Source organism: Lissotriton vulgaris, chromosome 6 (genome assembly GCF_964263255.1).
Source record: "Lissotriton vulgaris chromosome 6, aLisVul1.2, whole genome shotgun sequence".
NCBI lineage: Eukaryota > Metazoa > Chordata > Amphibia > Caudata > Salamandridae > Lissotriton > Lissotriton vulgaris.
Window position 1 is genome coordinate 932,153,408 of NC_141694.1, and position 15,580 is coordinate 932,168,987.

The 15,580-nt window shown below is 40.5% G+C and overlaps 1 protein-coding gene across 2 annotated transcripts in view; it reads right to left on the reverse strand.

Moving 5' to 3' along the window:
* MGME1 (mitochondrial genome maintenance exonuclease 1) overlaps positions 1 to 15,580 on the reverse strand; it is a 192,631-nt gene that overhangs the window by 24,740 nt on the left and 152,311 nt on the right. The gene's annotated exons all lie outside the window — the stretch shown is intronic.

Sequence of the window (15,580 nt, forward strand, 5' to 3'; positions counted from 1 at the left end):
TGGACGACGAGGATTGGCAGTGTGCGGTCTCGTCTCCGAAGGAGGTGGCAATTCCGGCCAGACTGAGACTTGTACAACTGAAAATCCTACATAGGGTTTATGTCACTGGCCCCCGCTTGATCCACATGGTCACTCAGAGGATGGTCTTTGTCGACGAGGGTGTGGTTCCCTAGCGACCTTCATGCATATTATATGGGAATGTAGGGCGGTGGCTGCGTTTTGGAGGCGTATACACATGGTGATGGGTGAAGTGACTGGAGTTGACTTGCCCGCTGAAGCCCGGCCCTGTCTGTTAAATGTATGGGGCCCCACGGATTATACCAGTTCACAAACTCAATGGGTCTCTCTAGGCAACATGGTGGCTAAAAGGGACATTGCACAGAAATGGGGAGCGGCTATGCCCCCCGCAGTAGAGATGTGGAAGGCTAACATGGACTGGTGCATGTTCCGGGAGAAGACTGTGTATGTTGCCAGAGGTAGGCCCAAAAAATGGAATAAGATTTGGGGGCCCTGGAATGAGTATAGGGGTGATATCTGCCTCCCGCCGGACACAGCGCCCTTGGAGGAGCGACTGTCCCCTTAGCCCTTGAGTCCAGCTGAATTACTGATACACAATGTCCTGTCTTCCTTCCCCCCCTGATATCCATGCATGTGACCTGTTCCCGTATCCTATTCCGCACATAGGCCCATTCTGCCCTGAAGTGGGGCGATGCCACATTCACGTTCCTTTGCCTTGCCCTCTTGCACCTCTGTAGGTGCTTTTCCGTTATCACACAGTTTTCTCTCTTTTATAACATAAAATAAACCTCATGTGATTTTGTACTGTATTCTGTGTACACCACTCATGCTACGTAACGACTTGCTGCCTAGCCTCCGGGATGTATGGCTAAATAGCTGTGTACTACTGTGTCGTAAATAAAGGTTTTCACCCCCAAAAAAAAAAAAAAGAATTCAGTGATCCACCTCCCCATATGTTTAATATATGTTGGATCAGCCAGTAATTTGCGTTCAAACGTCCATGGTCGAATGGTAGATGTACCACTGAATTCTAACTTAATCTCCAACATTATGGGGTTGTGGTCTGATACTATTTTAGGGAGTATATCAAGTCTGGTACGCTTAAGCAATCTAGAAGTAATAAAAAAATAATCTAAATGAGCAGATTTCTGGTGGGGAGCTGAGAAAAACATATAGCCAGGAACCCCCTTATCTGAAAAATGACCTACATCTGAGAGCCCATATTCCTTAACTAATCCTCTCAAAGCTTTATATACCTTCTTTTTTTGCCTGGATACAGAGAGTCACTGGCTATGTCAAAATATTCTTCAAGATGGATATTGAAGTCCCCACATAAAATTAATGGAGCAGGCCACCCCACAAGCTCAAGACTAAGATAATTCAGTACCTCTGGATCGTCTAGATTGGAACCATATATGGCACAAATAGTCCAGGAAGAACCCCCAATACTAATTTCACTAATCACCTATCTGCCAAATGAATCAACTTTTACCCGTTTACAAATCTCACCTCCCCGCCTTCTTAAAATTGCCACCCCTCTTGTCGTGGTGCCTTGTCGCGTACAGCCCACAATTTCCAAACCTAGTTCCCTAAGCCAGTGTCTGTTGTTCCTAGTAAGATGTGTTTCTTGTAAGCACAAGAAATCAACTCTCATAGATTGGAGAATATGGGTCACTATTCCTCTCTTCTTCTTGTCATTTAAACCACATACGTTCTGTTCCTTCTTGCCCCACTTCGTGCCCACCCTGAACCCTCCCTCAATGACCCATCCCCCACCCTTACACCCACCCAAAAAAGGCTAAAGGACGGACATGTCCCTCTTTGTGATGGAAAAGAAGGCATGTTGCGTCTCGCCAACTGCACCCACCCACCTAGCGACCACAAACTAGAGAAGGATCAAATAATAGAGAGCGCCTGGTTTAGAAATTCTATACAATTCTAAATCTAAACAGAGAGAAATTTTAGTAAGGATTATATAGAATACTATATCACTGGATAGAAGCCAAAAATTATTTGGCGCTACTCTCCGAGATCAAAAAAATTGCTTTCTCCTTGTAGATTATCTTTAATTTAGAGGGATTTAAAAGAAATGCCAGTGCACCTTTAGCCTGGAACAAAGGTATGAGCTGGCAAAGTTGCCGCCTCATCTGAACTGTAGCCGGGCAATAATCAGTTTGCACAAAAAATTCAAACCCTTTCCTCATTCGCTTTCGATCAGGTCGCGCTAGATCATATAATCCTTCTCGTGAAAGGAAATTGTTTAAACAGATTAATATAGCTCTTGGCTTGTCCTTTACAGTCCCTCTATTATTCTTCAGTTGAAAGGGAAAGCGGTGAGCTCTTTGAAGTTCAGTTTCCCACTGCCACTGAGTCAGCTCAGGGAAGGCTTCCGAAAAAAGTTCTGTGACAAATTTGCGAATGTTACTGCCCTCACTACCTTCCGGTATGCCCAGGATACGCAGATTATTCCCCCTAGAGCGATTTTCTAAATTGACTAGTTTCCAATTGATGTCTTCGCGTAAAGTCGCTAAGGAGGATATCTGAGATTTCTGCTGACCCATCTCGTCCTCAATTCCAGAGATTCTTCCTTCTGCTTCCGTTACTCTGGATACCGTCTCATTGCTGGTCTTCACGAGTCGTCGAACAGTGTTTTGGAGTCTGCGGACCGCACCTTGTGTTCGTAAATTCTCCCCTTTAGTCTCTTCATGGTGCTGGAGGATTACTTGATAAATAAGATCTAAAGTGACTTCAGTAGTTTGAGGCCCCTCTAGCATGACAATAGCAGGTGCAGCTGAGTTGCCTAATATTGGAGAGCCCTGATTTTCAGAAATATCTCTATTCCCATCAGAATTATTAAGCTTTCCTCTTTCCTCTGTAATTTTGCGTATCTTGTTCTCCTCTGCACCCCACTGTTCACTACTCGTTGGAGTGGTAGCATCTTCCTCAATCTGCCCTGAGCTCTCCACACTTATCTCGCTCCTGTCATCCCGCCAGTCTCCATCCAAGCTCTCAGTCTCCAAAGCATTAGAGAGATCCGACATAGAATAAAAATTACCTGTGGAATCGATCGAGTCTGAATCAGCACAACCCTCCAATAACTCAATATCTTTGGGGGTACCACTACACCTCTCATTTCATCTGTAGCAGCGAGACCAGCACCGGGAAGCCCTATATTCGGGTCACCTGCCATAGATATTGTTTTCTCTGGGGACACTCTTTTAGATGCTCCCTCACTATTTTGTACCGATGAGATTTCTTCCCGCCCTTGATTTGCAGACTCCATATCAGTCTCTGCTATGCTTATATCATTATTACTACATTGAGGAGAGTCTATCCCTTCAAGTGGTGGTTGTTTGTTCTTCACGTGATTTTGTTTTTTAAACATCCCCGGGATCTTCAGTAGACCTCCTGACTTTTTTCCCTTTCCCAGTTGTGAAGGGGTGAGAGGCTTACCCGTAGCAGACCCAGCAGCCACAAGACTGATTCTGCTGTCCTGAACCACCGTCATCTCAGAGGATTCGCCTGCTTCCCCTGTAGCTGCAGCAGCCGCCCGTGTTTTTGGTCTTGCTCCTTTAGGAGTTTAGTGGGGGTTTTTGGCACCATCTGCTTTAGAATTCTGTGACTCCGCCGGGCAGTCCGCTTCTTGGTACTGTATCGCTGCGCTGCAGGGACCGCCTCCACTTCACTCGAGCTGGAAGCTACCCCCTGTCGTCCGCCTGCCGTAGCTGAAAAACACCGGAAAAACAAGCCTGAAAGGCGCCAGGAGATCCAATAATGAAAACGAAGGTAGTCGAGGAGCATTCCCAGAGTAGTGGAAAGCTCTAGCACAGAAAACTCCCTCCAATCCGTCCGAGAACTCAGTCGTCAGGTAAGGCAGGTGCGAGTGGTGACGAGCAGCATCGCGTACCTTTCACTCAGATGCGCCATCTTGCCCCCTCACCAGCTCCGCCCCTGCAATTTGGACAGTTAAGAGGAGCTGTGTCAAAATCTTAACCTGGTGAGTAATTAGTTATTAGAAATGTCTTGCTGGCTTTCATAGCTGGCATCTACTTTTGTCTATATCTTGTAATGCAACAAAGACGGTGGGAAATCACACAGCAATAAAAACGCTTTAACTACCTTCATCAAATATCAGGCATCCTCACTGAAAGAAAATCCCAAAATTAATTTAAACATGTAATAGACTTAACAGAAGAAAATTCAAAACAACTGTACACTCTGTGGCTCAGACAGAGCTCAAAGGAAAGAAGGGAGAGTAAAGAGACAGAGTTAATGAAGGTTTATAACTCCCCCGCCCCCCAACCTTTGCCAGCGGGGTTCTATCCCAGATTCCAGAAAAGGGCTAACAACTCATAGCCCAGAAAACAGTGTTTATTCCCTTTAGGAGTTCTGCAGACTCTAGAATTTTCTCCACATCTTCCATCTAAGCCAGCCAAATACAACTGTGTCAACCTCACAAAAAAATATTTATTTTTTGTCATTTTGTTAGGTCACCTAACTGATGAGTCAATGGAGGCCACAATTCCTCTAACTGACATGCATGATGATGTACTTAAAGCAGCACTCTTTTCTTGGCAACAGAATGCTGGTTCAGATTAGCAAAAAAAGGTTAATGTCTGTCGTCAAATTTCAACACTCTCAAGCAGGTAGCAACTGCGACAACCCTCTTGCCTCTCCCATAAAACCATTATAAAAATGTTGGCTGACTTATAGTCAACTCTTTTACCCTGAGCAAACAGCAGTCTCTTGTACAGCCCCTCAAGAGCTTTAAAAATGTAATTCAACTTCCTCGTCATTATCTCTGTGAAAGTCACCTAGAAACAAAAAAGAAAACCCATTTCTGGTAGTTGGGCATTCTGCCTGGCATTGTCTAGGACTTCCACCCGAGAGTCCAACTGAAGGCTGCCAATCACAGAGTACATAAAAAAGCCATCTCTCCCAACACGCTTTCTTTGGCTTTTGTATCTGCCTTTCAGCACTTGAATCTAGGTGAATGGTTCAGCTACATCTCTCTATATTTTGGCAACCAGACCAGCTAGGCCCTCAAACCTCTTAGACCACCTTCATGGATCTTGTAAAATTCTTTGTTGTGCCTCATGTTGTCAGACATTATCTGCTTGAGCCAAACACCATCCAACAACGTTCTAATTCACCAGTGACCAGTGTTGGTTGCAGCTGGAAGGGGCATTTCTCAGAGCATTGCCCCTACAGTGGAATGCCAAGGAGACCTAGTGGTTGTTCGCAAAGGGGAAGAGGGTCCCAGCTCAGCCCAGGCTAAGACATAAACCCCGGTGGAGGTGGAATCAGTATGTGACCATAAGACCAGCGTCCCCTTTGGCGCTTTCATTCAGTGAAGGCCTGAGGCTACCTGCCAGCCTCATTGAGCGCATGATAACCTGTGACCACAGAGACAGGTAGAGAAGGGCGCTTTTAACAATAGCCTAAAAAGACAAGGGTCATCTTAGGTTCTAGTTACTGCTGACGGAGCTGTTATTCCAACGCGCCGCTCCTGCTACCAAATATTACAAATGCTGAGCGCTGAGCAATACTATGTAAGCAACTTATCTCATATTTTCCTCAAATGCTTCACACTTCTCAGAGACTGCCACCAACTCACATAATATGATGCAGTTTGAGATATAAATGGCCGCCATTTCAGAGTATTGCGTTGTTGAACCTGTTTCAGTGCGCTGACTGAAATATCACAAATCCCTCATGCTGGGTTGATGCTTTTCTTGTGCTCCCTTTGTCTCTCTAACCTATCATTTTTTATATGCTTTTTTTGTGCTCACAATACTTTTTGGCATGAAACATTTTAATTATATGTATGAATGGCGGAGCACTCCTACTTTTTTTGTTGTTATTTCAAAAAGATTTTTTTTAAAATAACAACAAAAAAAGTAGGAGTGTTCCGCCATTCATAAATATAATTGTTACATGGATGTCCGCACGGAGGAAGCACCCAAAGATGTCATTTGACGCCATTACAAATTTAACTGAAAATAGGGCTAGCACGCTAGCATACACAAATGAACAAGCATCAGAGATATATTCATTAATTCAAGACGTCAGAACCTTTAACGTTCAAGGAAGCAGTTTACAACAGCAATTGCAGCAATTAGAATTTTTTAACTAGGAGACAGCTCAACCAACGCCTGCATGCCTCGACTTTAGTGCAGTATCATCGTGCCAAAAGAATCCCCAGAGGACTAAGGATGTCTATTAAACCAATGCTATTTAGGTTTCATTTAAAAAAGGACTTTATGGATCGCTGGTACACTGTACTAAATAAATGGTCACTTGATTTGATTTTGTTACTTATTGAAGAGTTGGCGGTTGTGATTAAGGAAATCACAGAAGAGATAAGCATTATTCAAACTGACCTTGAAACTCGTATGGATACTGATGAAAGGACCAAAGTGCTGAAAGACATGAACTTAACATTGGATGTGTACTCAAAAGAGTTGCAAGAGGGAAAACTTAGAAAATATAAAAGGGACACTCTGGATTATAAACTCAATGAGGTTTATACTTGGGCGGAGGTTTACGCTAAGAGAAGAGCTTATTTTAAGAAAAGTTTAATTGCTTCCTCTGAAGAGAGAGTGTGGCCACGGAAGGAGATTCTAACATCAATAGAGCCCCACCCAGGATGGATAAATCCATTGGAAAAACAGGGGAAGCTTCTAGTGAAACAAGAACAGAGGTCGCCTCCACGTCTAAATCTTTTTAGCCCAGGACACCAACACCAGTCAACCACCAGGCAAAAGTTCAGGAAAACAAGGAGAAGCCAAAGAAAAACCAAGGCAAAATTTGAGAAGTCAGAAGCAAATGCAGTTATAAATATTTCATCAGTGGAAATAACAACACAACAATTACATGTATTAAACAAAGGCTTAGGATTTGTGCCAACTTATCACACCAACCCGTCGGAAATTAAGATTGATTTCTTCAAATTTATGAGAGTGTTACGTCTTAAGTATTTTTTTTCAACCATGGACACAGACAGTACCGAACGTTTGGAACCAGAATTCATTGAATTCAAACGGAAATCCACATTTCAAGCACCCACATCGCATAAAATTCTAGACGCCTTTGAGAATTTGGTTCATAAGGATCTGAGTAAAATTAAAACCAGAAAATAGACATCATCGAATTTAACCAAGCATGAAAAACAAACATTAAAATCTTTAGCATTAGACACTCGGATCTTCATACAAAAAGCCAACAAGGGTGGAGCCATCGTCGTCATGGATCGAGAATTTTACAATTCAAAGGTTTTTGAACACATTTCAGATACTGATACCTATTTGAAGTTGGATCAAGATACCACGAGAGAACTGCTATCTACTCTCAATCAGATTTTAGATCCTGCTATGGAAATGAAATGGATCACATCAAATACAAGACAATATCTTACAGTGAGCAACCCAAAAAGACCAGGGTTATACATGCTACCAAAAATCCATAAAGACCTCATCAATCCACCGTTTCGACCTATTGTCACCGGTTGCGGCACCATCTTCGAACCCATTGGGCATTACATTGATTATTTTCTACAACCTTTTGTCCAGGCATGGACATCATACACTAAAGATACCACCCATTGCTTGCAAAAATTGGCAACTTTATCATTGAAGGAAGATACGATCTTTTGTACTTTGGATGTAAAGGCTCTTTATACCTCCATTCCCCACCAAGGAGGAATGGAAGCAGTTCAATGGGCTTTACTAAAACAAGATGGTATGAGGGCAGATAAAGTTTTTATCCTGGAGATGTTGCACTTTTGTCTTCATCATAGTTACTTCGAGTGAGACAACACGTTTTATTTGCCATTAAAGGGCACTTCAATGGGCTTTGCTTGAGCACCGGCGTATGCCAATACGTACATGGCAAGATTTGAGGAATCATTTTTAATCAGTGACAAGGAGTGGTCAGACAACATTCTGCTTTATTATCGATGTATCGACGATATCTTTCTGATGTGGCATAATAGCTTAGAACTTTTGGAGTTTAAAATCGAACAATTGAACACTTATGATGCCAAGATTCAGTTCACCAAGACTATCGATAACAAGAGGATACCCTTCTTAGACGTGTTGGTAAAGATTGAAAATGGACAGATTCAGACAGAAGTATACCACAAATTGACAGATAAGAACACAGCTCTATTATACTCCAGTTTTCACCCAAAGAATCTGATCAATAACCTTCCTTACTCACAGATGCTGCGGGCCAAGAGAATTTGTTCTGAAGAAACTGTCCTTCAAAGTAATTTAAACACCATTAAGCAAAGATATTGCACTAAGGGTTTTCCAACAACACTTGCAGACGAGACTTTAGTGAAGGTTGAAGAGCATTCTCGAAGCATTTTGCTGGAAACAAAACTGAAACCGAGGACCAACAGACAAGTGTTTGTTTCAAGATTCTCTACTAGTTCTAGTCAAATAAAGAAATGTATCAATACACACTGGGAGATTTTATCAAATGAAAGTGATTTTCTGGATTTATTTGCGAACAAACCCATTTTTGCCTACAAGAGGTCGAATAATATCAAACAGATTTTGAAATCAAATATCAATGAAACTGTGGAAATCTACAGAGGCACAAGGAGGTGCCAGAATTGCGTTCACTGCAATAATGTGATTGTCAGCAGTGGAATTCAACATCCACAAACCGGAGAGACTATTATGACTAAGCACAATGCTGACTGCAATTCAAACAATCTGATTTACTCTATCAAATGTCCTTGCGGCCTGTTATACATAGGTAAAACTGAACGAAAGATAAAGATTCGTATATCAGAACACAAAAGCACTATTAGAAACAACAACATTAATAGCAGTCTAGCAGTCCATTGGACCACGAACAGACACACAATAGCACAGTTAAAATTTCAGGTGCTCAAGGTAGTGAAGCCCGCTCCCGGGAGGAATTTGACTAAAACTCTTCTCCAAAAGGAGGTACACTGGATCAGGCGCTTAGACACTCAGGATCCCAAAGGGATGAAAGACAGAGTAGATTTAGGGTGTTTTTTATAATCTGCACTACATGAATAGGCTAGACAGACTATGGTTGTGGATATAACGTATTTCTTATGACATGTATTCTTCACGACATGGATTATTGCAATACACTGTACAACATGAGGTTAAATGGATATGCGATCTAACTTCATGCATAATATGCACATTGACTTGACTTGTTCGTCTGTTTTTATTTCCTATCACTCATCTTTTTCACTTATGTATTCTTTTCATTCATCCATTATTAGCTGGTTCGTGATCGAAGAAGCACTTTTTATGTGCTATGGGCATTATATTGCTTTGAGGTGTTCGTGGCAGTTAAGATTTTTTTAGAATTACGAGTGCGTTTCATGGAATTTGGGGGCACGCAACGGTTTTGTATCCAGATTAGAGGACTTTGTGACACGTTCCGAGTGATTCGGTTGGTTTAAAGATGGCGTCATTAGTACTGGGTAAATTCTGGTCGCTTTGTTTATGGGCTTGGAAGTACAGGCACTGAGCCTGTTATTGATTACCTTGTCGGAGATTGTTAAACGGGCATGCGCCGCGTTTCACTCGTTCGAATAACTTGAAGCCCAAATGAACCGAATTGAGCAACATCCGCAAGACCCTCTCTTGTAAAAGGTACGTTAGACATATACATTGTGGTTTTTACAGCTGTCATCATGAGCGCACGCATTGTGTTGTTTACGAGGCATCTCCTTGCTGTTTTTTCAGTACTGTGAAGCACACCGGTACTCTCAGGATTCCAAGGGAAGACTTCTACAATAAGCGTTCAGGACGATTTTTCAGGTTAGCAACGTTTATCTGAGGTTGGGTCTTTGTTTAGTGAGGTTACTAAAAGTTTATTAGTCACACCCTGCATTTGTTTAACAGAGCTGGTTGCTGGCAGCATCTTTAAATATTCTGAACTGGAGGTTGTCACAATGTACGGTGGAAGTATTGAGTTTCAAGCGTGAGTGGGAGTTCATTTCATCTGTATTTTGTTTGGGTCTTCACAGGTTGCACGTTACGGTTGTTCACACTTGGGGAATCGTGATAAATGTGTTGAGGAGAGACACTGGTTTGGTTTCTCACTCTTTCTTCTTTTTTTATGCCTTTCTCTCTTTTTTATGATTGTACAAGTCATCACAGATCTATCTAGAGCATGTTAGGGTGGGTGTAGTACAGATTAAGTACTGGAAATTCAAATTATCTCATGTGTAATATTTCTGCTTCTTGATACCTAAGGGTTCTATGTAATGTAAGATACATTGTATTTATTTTTGTTTACAGATCAAGCCCCGGAAGAAGGGCCGAGGGACCGACATGCATTGGGCAGTTCTGCATATGTTTTGAAATTTGTGATATTGATGGATTTATATCAAATATGTTTTTTTGGAAAAAAAAAACAATGAAGCAAAAGATAAAATCTATCTGTGTTTTATGTATACCTTTGAGCTTACATTGTGATTTATTTCATATGTTTATTGTAAAAAATGTGGGTAATATTTACCACCCTTGGGTGGAAAGGCGAAAGTGCGCAAAGGCCAGGTGGGAACACTTGATATTTTTCAGTATGAAACATTTTAAAACAAATATGTGAGACATTACTGTTGTATATGAGACCTTACAACATTGAAGGATTTACTCACATTTTTTGCAGGTATTCTCATTGCATTCATGCGCTGAGATGAGGCTTTGCTGGGTTTGTGGCTGCCACTTATGTGCACATGCGCTGACTGAGTTTTTTCTCCAACGTGCTGTTTGCACTGTTAAAATCTCTCAGCAGAGGACTTCAGAAAATAATACTTGAATGCCTTCTTTATCCCTGCAACATACCATTTTACCCAAGACATTTCATAATTCAAACACTATCATTTAGACCGCACATTTATTGACCGCTCTTTTGTAATGAGCAGCATGGAAATTTACTTCAGCGCGTTGAATGGATTTTTACTTATGCCTCATTTTACTTCTTTATTGACTCACTATTAGCGGCATATCCACAACGTTGTCATCAGCCTATCTAACTCTACATAACTTTATGCATCTTCATGTGCATCTATCTTTTTATATTTTGCTAAGGAGCTAATTATTGAGATATTTTAAGTTGATTATTCGCTATCACAGTTTTTTTTCCCACTTCAAATTATCCACGTTTTGATGGGAAGATTGTCAACCCAAATCTTTGCCTCGCAGATTCTTAATCCACACCAGTTCACGTTACAATTGTCTATCCATGGATGAGTCAGCCGCCGCCTCACCTAAGGGCGCGTCGACATCTACTACAACTTTAGCTTCTGGTGTCACCAAAGTCCCATCTAAAAGGTTGAAGAAAGATCCTCCTTCTCCTCCTAAACAACCTACTTCTGTCACAATGGACTTACTGCTAGAAGAAATTAGGGCCCTACGCCCATTTGTTGAAGAAACCAACTCTAAGTTGCAGATGCTCTCTGATAAGTGGTCAAGTATGGAGGAACGTGTTATCAAACTGGAACATAATGTGGACTCTTTAAACTCTTCCACTTCCAAGGTAGACTATTTATGCTCCCAGGTGTCAATGCTTCATAAGCAGGTTGAAAACTTGGAAAATAGAAATAGGAGAAATAATCTTCGTATTTTTGGTCTACCAGAAGGAACAAAAGGCTCAGATCCAATTACCTTTTTCAAATCTTTTCTTCCAAAGATATTACAGCTACCGGAAGGTACTCTTCTTAATATCCAGAGAGCTCATCGATTGGGACCGAAAATGTTTTCAGTGTCCTCCTTCTCAGCAAGAAAACTGAGGGGTGTGATCTTATATCTTCTGGAATACACTGACTTACAAAAAATTCTATTTGCAGCTAGAGCAATGAATTGTATTACTTGGTCAGGAAATTCCAGATTTTTCTCTCATGACTATGCCGAACCAACTGCAGACAGACGCAAGGAGTTCCTGGCATTAAGACCACAATTACGATCAATAGGTGCAAGATACGGTCTTTTCCACCCCTTCTTATTTAAAGTGACCATAAAAACCAAATCCACTATTTATGAAGACCCTATAAAACTAAAAAGCTTCTTATACTCTTACCATGCTGATTCAATGGATACTACTTCTTCATCATGCTCCAAATAGACTCTTCTGGCTCCTACTATGCTTCTACTTTTGTTATCAGCTTTAACTAGGTTATTGGTTTACTTGCAGGCTGAAAATTATTACACAAATTAATCTTTTGTATATGCTGTTTCAATTATATATTTAACCTTCTCTTTCTCCTTACAGGATACTGTTGCGTGTCATCCTTTCCCCCATGTTCCGGCATTCGTTGGTTCTGTTCTCCTTCCCACCTCCCGGTATGGGTTTTGGACGCGTCATTGTTCCGTGTGGCCTCACACCCTCCCACCCTTCATATGTCCTGGATTATATGTAAGTCTTTCATCTCACCTACTTTCTTTTTCCATTGTACTATTTAAATTATTTTCTATTTCTTTCTCATCCTAACTGTCTGGTCTCATCTTCTTCTCACCTTCCTATTTCTTTCTATCCCACGACATTCTTTCACTTTGCAAATGTTCTTTCTTTGCTGTGCTTCTCTTTTTTTTCCATTATTCTTCATCGAAGTGGATTCATTTTACATACAGTTGGTTTAGTATTCAACATTGTGTAAATTGCTTAAAGTATTACTTTAGTCGTGTTTTATTATATACTTCTAGTTTATGCCTTTAAAGATTGTTTCATGGAATGTTAGAGGTTTACATTCACCAATTAAAAGACAGAGAGTCTTAACTCACTTAGCCAAGTTGGGAACAGATATTGCATGCTTACAGGAATCTCATTTATCGAATGAAGAATCTGTAAAACTAAAAAGAGGATGGGTAGGAGAGGTGCTCTTCTCCAAGGTGATGGTAAACTTAATGGAGTTCTTGTTCTGTTTCGTAAGTCCCTTCATGTTAAAGTATTATCACAGTGTGCGGATAAGGATGGGTATTTGTTAAATTTATGGTAAATCATGCTTTATGCATGTTCAACTGAACTTATAAAGGCTAAGTTTCAGTTCAATCAGGATACCACCAACAATGCTTCTAATTATCTATTGAAATCGAGTGCGAAATTTTATGGCGGTCAGAATAAAGCTGGGAAGCTTTTGGCTAATTATTTAAAGGTCAAACAAAATAAGATTAATATAGAATCTATTTTTGATCAATATCACAATCTGAAGTTCAAAGACGAAGATATCCTGAATGAATTTCTCCAATTTTATAAGACATTATACACATCTGAAACTCTCTCTTCAGAATTCTCCATTTCTCAATTTTTATCCAACATTTAATGCACCCCTAGCTCACATCTAGATCTCTCACTTTTAGAATCTGATCTTACACAGAAAGAACTTCTTGCTGCATTAAAAACACCCAAGAAAGATAAGGCTCCTGGCCCGGATGGCTTCACTGTAGAGTTCTTCAATCATTTTGCACATTTACTGATTCCTAAATTACATACCCTCATAAATGCTTTTTTACTTTCTGGTGATTCCTCTGGCTCTTTCTCAGACGCCCTAATATGCCTCCTACTAAAGGATGTAAAGATCCACAACATTGTAAAAAATATAGACCCATTTCACTAGTTAACATAGATTATAAAATATTTTCGAAGGCTCTCGCATCACGTTTGGAGTCTCAGTTGCCCGATCTCCTAGGAGGAGAACAATCTGGTTTCGTGAAGGGGAGGCTTATTACAGATAATACCCGCTTAGTTTTTTATATCCTTTCTAAAACTTCACATATTCCCCACTCCTTAGCAGCAATAGTTTTGGATGCAGAAAAAGCATTCGATAGAGTAGAATGACCTTACCTCTTTCGTACACTTAAGTGGTTTGGCTTTGGTCCAAAAATAAATTGCCCTAGTATCTATTTTATATTCCAACCCAAGGGCGGCTGTATGCGCAAATAGAGGTATATCTTCTTATTTTCAACTTGGTAGGGGTGTAAGACAAGGTTGTCCACTTTCGCCATTTCTCTTTAAACTTGCCTTATAACTGTTTTTGTTGAGAATTCGTCAAAATATCAATATTCATGGTTTTACTTTTAAGGGAACTAGTATTAAAATGGCAGCATATGCTGATGATGTCCGTCTCTTTCTCTCACAACTCCAATCCTCTCTCCCGGCCTTTTTAGACGAGGTTGATTCCTTTGCATATGTCTCGGGTTATAAACTGAATAAAGATAAATGCGAAATTTTACCCCTCATAAAATATACTTTTAAGGATGACTTTGTCAGTTCAGGTTTCGCATAGAGCCCCCATTACATTAAGTAATTGGGCCTGCACTTCACTCCATCCATTTCAGGAACAATATCAAGGTGTTCAGACAACTGTGTACAAAGATTATCCTCCTTAACGATGAAATGGCATCCCTTGTACTTATCCTGGTGGGCCCGTATGGATACCACAAAAATGATGCTTTCTCCTATAGTCTTATATACACTTTCCAACATTCCGCTGTCCATTCTCTTAAAATATTTTTTAAAACGTAATTCCATCTTATCTTCCTTTTTATGGAGCAATAAAAAAAAAAATCACACATGTCTATATCAAAATTGATTAGTCCAAAATCGGAGGGTGGGACAAATTTCCCTGATTTTTCCGTTTATCACAAGTCTTTCCTGGTACATCAGGCTTCGAGATGGCTCTCTGAATCTTCTGTAAAATCTACTCTTTGAGTCAAACTTATACATTCTTTCATCTCCCCCTTTTCATTCCAGGAATATTTGTCTTTTACACGCAAACCGCAGTCAATTTCTACTCCTATAATTAAACATACTTCTAAGATTATACCGGTTGCCTCTCCATCAAATTCCACTGATTGGATCACAGTTTTAAAATCTACTATATGGCATAACGCCCATATTTTTATAAATAATAGATCTATATTTTGGAAATCTTGGAGCCAATAAGGCCTGATTTGGTTACGCCAACTGTATAACCAGGATGAGCATATGTCTTTTGCATATGTCAGCAGTTCTTTCAACTTACCTCCAACTTCTCACTCTAAATATTCCCTCTTAACAAAAGCTATTCAAACTGCTCGCGCCCAACGCACAATTCCTCAAAATCCTTCTTCTCCTGAACCCATCCTAGCAGATAAATTACGGGTTCTTCTACTTAACAAATCTAGGGCTTCTGCCATATATAAACTTTTACATCGCTTATTTACTCTGAGTGAAAAAACTAAGGTAGAGATATCTTGGGACAGGGACTTGGGAACCTCTTGGTCTGTGGAAATATAGGATATAATTTGGCTTAAACTTAGGAAATCTTCTAGAGCCGTAAATACCACTCAGACACTATTTTTTTTATATACAATAGGCTCTTACTTTATCCACTTATCCTCAATGCAAAACATACTGCACTCCCAGATACATGCTGGACGTGCTCTTCACCGCGTGCTGATTTATTTCACCTGCTTTTTAGATGCAGTTCTGTTCATAGATTTTGATAGGAGATATGGCATCAGATTAATTTGATTTTTAATTCTGATCACCCCATCTCTGTTACACATATTTTCTTAGGTAGTTT